Consider the following 9,686-nt stretch of genomic DNA (forward strand, 5'->3'; position numbering starts at 1 on the left):
TCCCGGAACACATAACACATAACAAACACATGCAATAAGCACAAAGACATCAAGCATACAACCATAAAAGCATTCCTCGGGACCGCCCCGGCATTGGATCGAAATCCGGAAAACATATAAACCTACTTCGGGCCCCGCCCGGCATCAGACCGTGGTCTGGAACTACTATTATCTAAACGGGTCGGCCTTGGTGCCTTAGACACGTTCCTACAAGAGGAAACTCACCTTGCAAAGCTGCCTGCAAAATCTCGCGGTGAGGAATATCTGATAGCTTCTCCAACGACTCCCGGGCTATCAATATCACAAAAATACTTAGTCAAAAATCTGATAATCCTTCTCAGGGTAAAATGACCATTTTACCCTTAGTCAAAGTCAACATCCTGGTCAAAGTCAAAGTCAAGGTCAACTCCCAGTCAACCCTAACTCGTCGAGTTATCTCCCAACTCGGCGAGTTCATGTACTACTCAGACTCGTGGTCAACCGAGTCAACTCGTCGAGTCCCTTTCCAGACTCGTCGAGCTCTTCTTGTCATAACATCGCGACAAAACGACTTAACTCGTTGAGTCCCTCCTTGCACTCGTCGATTTCTTCAGTTTCCGAGTCCTAATCTTGCCCAACTCGCTGAGTCATCTCCTAGACTCAATGGTTTCACTCAAAACCAGAAAAGGGTTAGGGGTCCACGACCCGACTCGTCGAGTCCAAGAACAACTCATCGAGTCCCCCAAATGTCAAATCCATACAGTCGATTATAATCAATTCCAATGCTTCCAACTCATAGATCTGGACTCCTTAGACTAGCATTACACGTAAAGTTGCTAACTTTACGTGCATGCATGGTGTTATGAAGCTAAAACACCCACCACAAGCTAAAATGGAGGTCTAAGTCATGGAATAGGGCCATGGCTGAATAAAGGTGGCAACTTTGAGCTTCTAAAGCTCAAAAGTTCCCAGATCTGAAGTCCTTACATCACCAAGAGTTCAAATCTCAGAAATGACCTTGGAAATGGCCCAAAAGTGACAATATGCAAGCTCAAATGAAGATCTAAGTGAATGGAAGCCAACGTATAAGCTTTATACCTCTATCAAGACAGAAATGAGTCCTAGACTCTGGATCTTCAACCTTCCTTCAACAACTCCAAGTCCTTTCTTCCTTCTTCTAGCTTTAAATCACAAAAATGGCAAGAAAATAGCTCAAGAGCACTCAAGGTTGATTAGGGTTTCGATATTAGGGATTTGAGGTGATAGAAGTTGGGGTGGAGGCCAGATATGATGCTTAAATAGGGTGCAAGCCCTAAAGATTAGGGTTTCATCCAGGCTGTCCTACTCGTCGAGTCAAGACTCCGACTCGTCGAGTAGTTCACTTAAAACCCGCGCATACACTGACTTCTACTCGACGAGTTAGGGTCACCAACTCGTCGAGTAGCCCTTCCAAAATGAATAAATAATAAAGTTAAATGCATACCAGGAACCAAGCGTTACAATTCTCCCCCCCCCCCCTTGTCTTAGACTTCGTCTTCGAAGTCTGTTGCATCTGAAAACAACTCTGGGTAGTGCTCCTTCATCTCCTCCTCGGGCTCCCAAGTCCACTCCGAGCCCTTGCGGTGCTGCCATTGCACCTTTACCAACTTCACCCTCTTGTTCCTCAAATCCTTCGACTTCCCGTCAAGGATAGCTACTGGTCGCTCAATGTAGTTCGGGCTGTCATCAACCTGAATATCCTCAAGGGGTACTCCTACTGAATCATCCACTAAGCACATCCGCGACTGAGATACATGGAAGGTGCTATGGATCTGGCTGAGCTCTGCTGGAAGATCTAACCGGTAAGCAACCCAACCCACCCGGGCCAAAACCCTAAACGGACCGATATATCTGGGGCCCAGCTTGCCCCTCTTCCTGAACCGGATGACACCATTCCCAGGTGACACCTTCAGGAGGACCATGTCACCCACCTGGAACTCTAAATCTGAACGCCTATTGTCGGCGTAGCTCTTCTGCCGACTCTGAGCAGTCTGGAGCCTACTCCGGACCTGCTGAATCCTCTCATTAGTATTGAGTACTACCTCAGTACTCCCCATGACTCACTGACTGACCTCACCCCAACATATTGGGGTCCTACACTTTCTCCCGTAAATCATCTCGAAGGGAGGTCGGTCTATGTTGGCATGGTAACTGTTGTTATAAAAAAATTCCGCTAACGGAAGATACGTATCCCAACTTCCACCGAATCCAAAACACATGTGCGTATCATGTCCTTGAGAGTCTGTATCATCCGCTCGCTTTGTCTGTCTGTTTGAGGGTGGAAATAGGTGCTAAAGTGGAGATGAGTACCCATCTCCTCGTGGAACCACTTCCAAAATCTGGAAGTGAAACGGACTTCGTGAGGGTGGAATTAGCTTGGTACTCTCAATGTTACAAATCACTTAATCAATGTGTCGGTTAACCACACACGCTCCATTGATTCATGATTAACATCAAGCTACCCTTTGCCACACATTGTTAGTCCCAAATTAGTGTGTTGGTTAACCACACACGCTCCACTAACGACTTAACAAGGTGTAAAGTGCAATTTCATGGGTTAGTATCAATTCACATTTTTCCTAAGTAACTAAGATTGGGAATTTATCAGTGTTTAGTTACTTTGTTTTTTCATTATACTTTTAGTGGGAGTTTGTGTCCTATCCTACCCGTTCGGCTAACGAACATCCACCAGTCAAGGAAGCGGTGGGTGAGAGTGGACACCCATTAAACCACCATTTTATAGACAGTAACCTTATACTCCCCTTATAGACCGACTTCGTGAATGATGCCTACTAACGGTAAGACTGACTTTTAACTTATACATATATAATATATTACACTTTTAATTTTATATAGTATAAGGGTATATTTTAAACTTTTAAAATACTTGATGGTTTAATTAATAAATTATACTCTTAATTTAATTAAACTTAAACCATGTTATTATTATGGATTTATTAATCTTCTCTTTTAATTAAACATTTAATTAACTATTAATAAATTCCATAAGAGTTAATTGAACTATTCAAAAAACATCAAGATGCTAAATTAAACTAAAACTATTCAATTAATTTTAAGTTATGAACTCATGAGTTACATTTTGAAAACTTTTCAAATTACTAGGGTTTCCATGAATTCAATGTTTCTTAATTGAGACTTTTCAACTTTTAAAACTTGAGGGCAAGTTTTGTAAATCTTGAAAAACTTTTGAACTTCATAACTTAAGGAGTTAATTTGTTTTATGAAGATGAGACTTTTCAAGTTCCATAACTTATGGAACTCTTCAAAAATATTAAGATCAATTTAACCAATATTTATTTGTAACTCCTTAATAAAACCTTTTGAGTTCCAAATTTGATGAAAAAATTTGTAACTCCTTAAAAAAACTTTTGAGTTCCAAATTTGATGACAAAATTTGTAACCCCTTAAAACATTTAGATCAAGTTATAAACTTATAAAATAACCATTTGTATCTTTTACCAATTTGATCATAATACAATTCTTGTAGTAAGATAATTTCAAATCAAATTACACTAATAATTAGTTTATCATATAATCTAGTAATTATTTTATAATTTGACAATTTATCTTTTTTAATTGGATGAAGAAAATCACTACCATATAAAAAACAGATTTTATGATACAACATAGTTTAAGGTAATGATCTAAATCCAATTTTGGCCAAGAAACCTGAAAAACTGCAAACAAGCTGTTGAACTCGTCGAGTCAGCTTATGGACTCGTCGAGTTCATCATGAACTCGTCAAGTTCATGAATGGACTCGTCGAGTCCCCCCCTGTCAGACAACAGTTTTTCAGTTTTTCCAGCTTTGAACAATTAGCTATGCATGAATATAACAGAAAACTTTCCACGACTCTGACACCACTTTTGGGCTTTATGTACTATAACACTCCTATGGTGCACATACAACCCTAATAGCTTTGGATCTAAGTTTTCTCTAGTTATTCATGCAACAAAAATTTCCAAAGCATAAAGCCTACAACTAGCATACAATTTGACATATGAATCACAAAAGTAAGTTAGAAGATTACCTCTTGTTGTAGCTTGTTGAATTTGGCCTTTCAAAGCTTAGCACCCCAAGTGTTGTGCCTCAAACAAGTCACAAACATCATGAAAAATTGGAGAATATTGAGAGAGAGGTTAGCCACCAAGAAATCGTCCATACTCTTGTAATGTCACTCTTAGGTCCAATTTTGGCTAAAGGGTTTACACATATATAGTGTAGAATTCCAAGAGTTATATGTAACCCTAATTCATACACTTAGGCTTATGACCCATAACTTACAAGGACTAATAATTTATGGACTTTCACATAAGTGTAGCCCATTATAAATTAATCATGGATCATTAGCCCATACCATATGTCTCACTGATTTACATAATCAGTCCCCGCTAATTTAATTAGTCTCTTTTGACCACTAAATTAATTCCAAATTAATTCTTGATCAATACTAATTAAATAATATGATTTCTCAATTAATATATTATACTTATAATATATTAATAAATCACAAACAACCTCTTACTCAAATATCCATCCTATCAAATTGTTCTGATGAAGGCAACCCGAAATGGACCATGCTACTATCGGGTCAAGTACATCCAATTATAGTTATGGGCTTAGACACCTAATCCAACAACTATTGTATCAAGGGATGTGGAAGGGTATTGGTCGTCTGGAGATGATGATGATGTAACCACTGGCAGAAAACATGTGTCTTATGGCTCGACAAGAAATTGAATGTGATGAAGGCTACTGGTCGTCTGGGTCCGAAAGAGATGATGAAGATGCTGAGCCAAACTACTACTACATGGCTACCAATGATCCACCTGGTAGAAGCATCGTTCAACAGGTAAAATCTATGATTACTAATAATAATTTTGACTTATCTCTTTGTGAACCTTATCTAACCCAGATCCAATCATATATGAACATCATTTACAAAGCCTACGAGTCATCCATAGAAGCCAGTGAGAAGAAGGACAGTGAATTGAGTCGTCTTAGGTTACGTTTCGAGGATAAGAAGTTAAAAATAGAGTCTTTAGAACATGAGCTTTTTATGTCAAAAGATGAATGTATCATTCTTAAAGACAAATGTGAAATCAGTTATTCTGAAAGAAATGTTTTAATTTCTGATAACAAACGTCTTAATGCTAAGATTGATGCCATGCACCACGCCATAGACATTCTTGAAGTAAATGAACGGATGACTCACAGTTTTCGTCATCCTTGGTCAAAATGTCCTGGTCTCGGAAGCGATTTTCCGAAACCAGTTGTTCGTCCTGTTGGATTAATGTCTAAGTCCATAACTATAATTGGTAAGACTTGACCCGGCCCGGCATGGTCCATTTGGGTTGCAAGGCATCATGCATTTGGATAGACTATAATGAGAGAAATAACACTTAAGGTTTGTTAATATATCATAAGTTATAATATATTAATAAGATTATTTAATTAGTATTGATCAAGAATTAATCTAGTATTAATTAAGTGATCAAAAGAAGACTAATTAAATATATGGGTTGATTGTGTAAATCATCCATACTTATATAGTGGGCTAATGCTCCATGGATTGTCAAGTTGGGCTAAAACCCATAAGATGCTCCATGGTGTATTTGTACCCATGGATCATGGAAATGAAAGGCCATGACAATTAGGGTTTACATGGTGTAACCCTAACTATATAATGATCTTATTCTTGGAGAAAATCGGCGACTATGTGTGATAGAAAGGGCTAGCCGATTTGATGAAGTGTTCCAATTCTCTCAAGTTATTCCAAGTGTATTTGGTGTTGTGTGAACCATTTGAGGTGTCACACTTGGGGCACTAGGCACTCAAGCTTCATGAAGTCAATCTACATCAAAAGAGGTATGTAATTCTAACTTGATATATTCATATGAATCAATGTTATTATGCTAGTTAGGATGAATACCTTGGAAGTTCATATTTGCATGTATAATAGAGAAAACATAGATCCAAGGTATTTAGGGTTGCATGTACACTTAGGAGTGTTAGAATGCTCAAAACCCAACAGTGGTATCAGAGCCTAGGCTTGTTTTCACTTATACTTGATGCAAACTTGTTTTTTCAAAGCTGAAACTGTCCAGACCATAAAACTCGACGAGTTTATGCAAAAAACTCGACGAGTTCATCAGTTTGGGCATGAACTCGACGAGTTCCTCAAGGAACTCGACGAGTTTTGGGTGCTGACAGCTTGTTGTTTGATGTTTTTTGCTAGAAATGGACTAGGAACATTACCATAAGCTTTTTTTGAACCTATAAACCTGTTTTTGATGTGGTAATGTTCATTCTAATCCAATTTCAAAGATAATTGTCAATAGATTCATGTTTTGTATTAGTTTAATGGTTAGTCTAATTACATGAAAAAGTTTGATCAAATTATCTTGTTCTTATGAGTTGCTTAGATTAATAGAAAAATTATTAGAAATTGTTGTTTTCAATCCATTTTAATCTAAGAGATGATTCTAAAATGTGTTTGTGTAACTTGTCCTCAAGTTACATGAAAAGTCACATTAAAGTTTCTTAAAACTCATAAAAGTTGGCAAAGGTTACAAAATGAAGAGTCTTGTCTTCATTGAATGGTTTTATGACTCCATAACTTGTCCTCAAGTTATGGAGGTTCAAGAGTCACTTCATTAAGTAATAAAATGTGTAACCTTAATTAGTTCCATAAGTTACAAAAATAAAGAAAAGTTACATTCTTTTATTAGTTTAAAGTCTTCCATAACTTTTCCTCAAGTTATGGAACTTGAAGAGTTTTTTAATTAAAACTACTTTAAACACATAAGTTATGGAATTGAATAGTTTTGAATAGTTTCAAAACTTGCCCTCAAGTTTTGGAATTTGAAAAGTTTTCCCTTATGAATACTTTAATTCCAAGTTAATCCCTTAGAATTTTAAAAGTTAAAATTCAATCCTTATACTTTATAATATTATAAGTTAATAATATATATGTGTGTATAAGAGCAAGTCAGTCTTACCATTAGTAGGCCTCATTCACGAAGCCGGTCTATAAGGGGGTATAAGGTTGTTGCCTATAGAATGGGAGCTTAATGGTTGTCCACTCTCACCCACCGCTTCTTTGACTGGTGGAGGGTCGTTAGCCGAACAGGTAGGACAAGGACTATAATTCTCCCTTCATTAAAAGTATTAATGATAAATACTAAGTAACTAAACACTTATTAATTCCCAATCTTAGTTACTTAGGAAAATGTGAATAAGGTGCTAATCCATGAAATTACACTTTGCACTTTGTTTAAACTGTTAGTGGAGCGTGTGTGGTTAACCGGCACTCTAACCTGGGTTTAACAAGGTAGGCAAAGGGTAACTTAATGTTTATCATAGTATCGGTGGAGCGTGTGTGGTTAACCGGCACATCGATTGAGGGGTAAATATTAAGGGTACCAAGTATATTTGCATGGTTATTCACACCTTGTTTTGTGATCCTCGGCATCCCAGTCACAAAACATGAAGGGCACACTCGAGATTGAAACATGTCATTGAACAGTTCAATGAATCTCAAAAGATCTAGGAGTTTCAAAGCCAAGTAAAACCTAATTAAATTATTTCGTTTTCATGGTGGAAATTGGTGAATCGTCATTCACCTACCTTCAAATATTTTATAGCTTGGATTACGGCATCCCTCTTCCAAGTTATAAAATAGTTTGTTGGGTCCTAGCCTTAATATTTCATATTGGGTGTTATATTAAGGACTTTAAATCAACTATCTTGAATATCTCCCAAAAGATGTCTAGCTCAGACATCTATGATCTTCCCAAATCTCTTGGAACTTCACTTCCTCCACCTCCTCCAATTATTCTCCCTAACCCACAAGTTCAAGGTCACTCAAGCCCTAATGGCAAGGCAAGGTCTAGGTGTGATCACATCTTAGAGATGAAGTCACATATTGACAAGCCGGGAGAGTTGGGTGTCAAAGTCTTGAGAAAGTTGGATGTTCAATCACTTTCTGAGTCACATAGTGAGTTCCTTTGGGACTACTATGAAATAGACTATGGTATGACCCTTAATGATCTTATCTGTTTGCTTGGTCAGAAATGATTTGAGGACTAGTAAAGCAAATTGATTAGGAGATCAACTTCCCAATGGACATTGCCAATGGTAACATTGGATATCTAGAAAAACCTTCTCATCCCAAAGAAAGGGTTTGACCATAGTCAACTAGGTTGACCAAATGGTAAAGAGAAAGGCTAAGTCTGAGATAGTCCCATTAACAAAGAGTCCATATGTTTATCTTGCCAAAGGAAGGGGCATTGATTGCGAAGCTGCCTATTTACCTGAAAGATCATAAGGTTGATCAAGCCAAGAAGTTTGACTCTACTTTAGGTAAAGTCCATTATCTAACTCTGTTAAGTTTCTATTCTGAGATTCTCATTATATGATGTGGCTGGGTCACATGTTGATGCTTTAAGAATCAAAGAAAAGTGAAGAAACTTAAAGGAAGTACATGTTGATTCTGATCATGAAGATGGATTTCGATCGCATGGTTTGGTGATCAGAATTTTTGAAGCTGTTACTTAGGAGTTATGATATATTTCTTAGGAATAGATAACAACAAGTTTTTCATATGCATTTGCACTGTAAGGATAAGTTTTTTCCGCAAAGTTTTGAAATAAAATAAAAGGTTTTAATTTTATATTTATTTTAAATATCCTTACAAGTGGCATTTGTGAAAAATGGTTGTTTATATGATTCCATTGATAGCAATATTTGGAAAAAAAATGGACTTGATTCTTTCGTTTGTGGTAGTGTCATAATTTACCTAATAAGGAAAGATTCTCATTCCCAAGGCTTCAGTTGGATAGAAACTTGGAATCATGCAAGTTGAATAGTATGATGAATGAGAACTTTCAGCTTTGGAAAAAATTGAGACTAATTCCTTGTTCACATGTATATGTGAGTCAAGTGAAGGACTAAGGGATCGAGTACCAATTCTTGTGCACTGACCAAGTCCTCCACAAAAGCTCGGTAAGACTATTCGTCATGATTTACTAAAGTTTAGTAAATATGGTTATACGTATAAGTTTAAGTATAATTCTGAAGCATTGGAAAAGTCTCGATGTATGGCAGAACGAATGAGAAGAATCAAATTAGGCAGAAAGATAAAAGTTTCTCAAATCTGAAATGATGGGAGAGTACTTTAGTATCATGTTTGTGATCATCTTAATGATTAAAGAACCACATCACAATTGGTCTTCTAAGGACATCTTAGTGCATTCTTATGACTAAGAAGAGGAGTCATGAATTGTTGAAATGGTTAAATCGAGAAGATGAGTCATACTTCGTTTCAAAACAAGTCTTAGAGTCATACTCCAAGACTGTAAGTTGAGTGACATATCCTAAAGAAAGGTTCAAAACACTTGTCAAATGTAAGAGTAAAAGTGTCCTACTCTTGTACATTAGAAATTGGTAAGTTGTGATGTTTTGGGTTAAACAAAGACCAACTTAGGCCAAGTGTGTGAAGTGTTTGTCTTGATAAAGAAGTTGCACTATCTCTTGAATATTTGACAAGATAGTCTTATATGTCAAGAGGACAGTGGGAGTCTTAGAGATTCTGAAAGCTTCAAGGTCTAATCAAGAATAATAACCTGTAGTTTAAGACTAGCACA

Source organism: Lactuca virosa, chromosome 1 (assembly GCF_052849685.1).
Source record: "Lactuca virosa cultivar CGN04683 chromosome 1, Lactuca_virosa_CGN04683_v6, whole genome shotgun sequence".
NCBI lineage: Eukaryota > Viridiplantae > Streptophyta > Magnoliopsida > Asterales > Asteraceae > Lactuca > Lactuca virosa.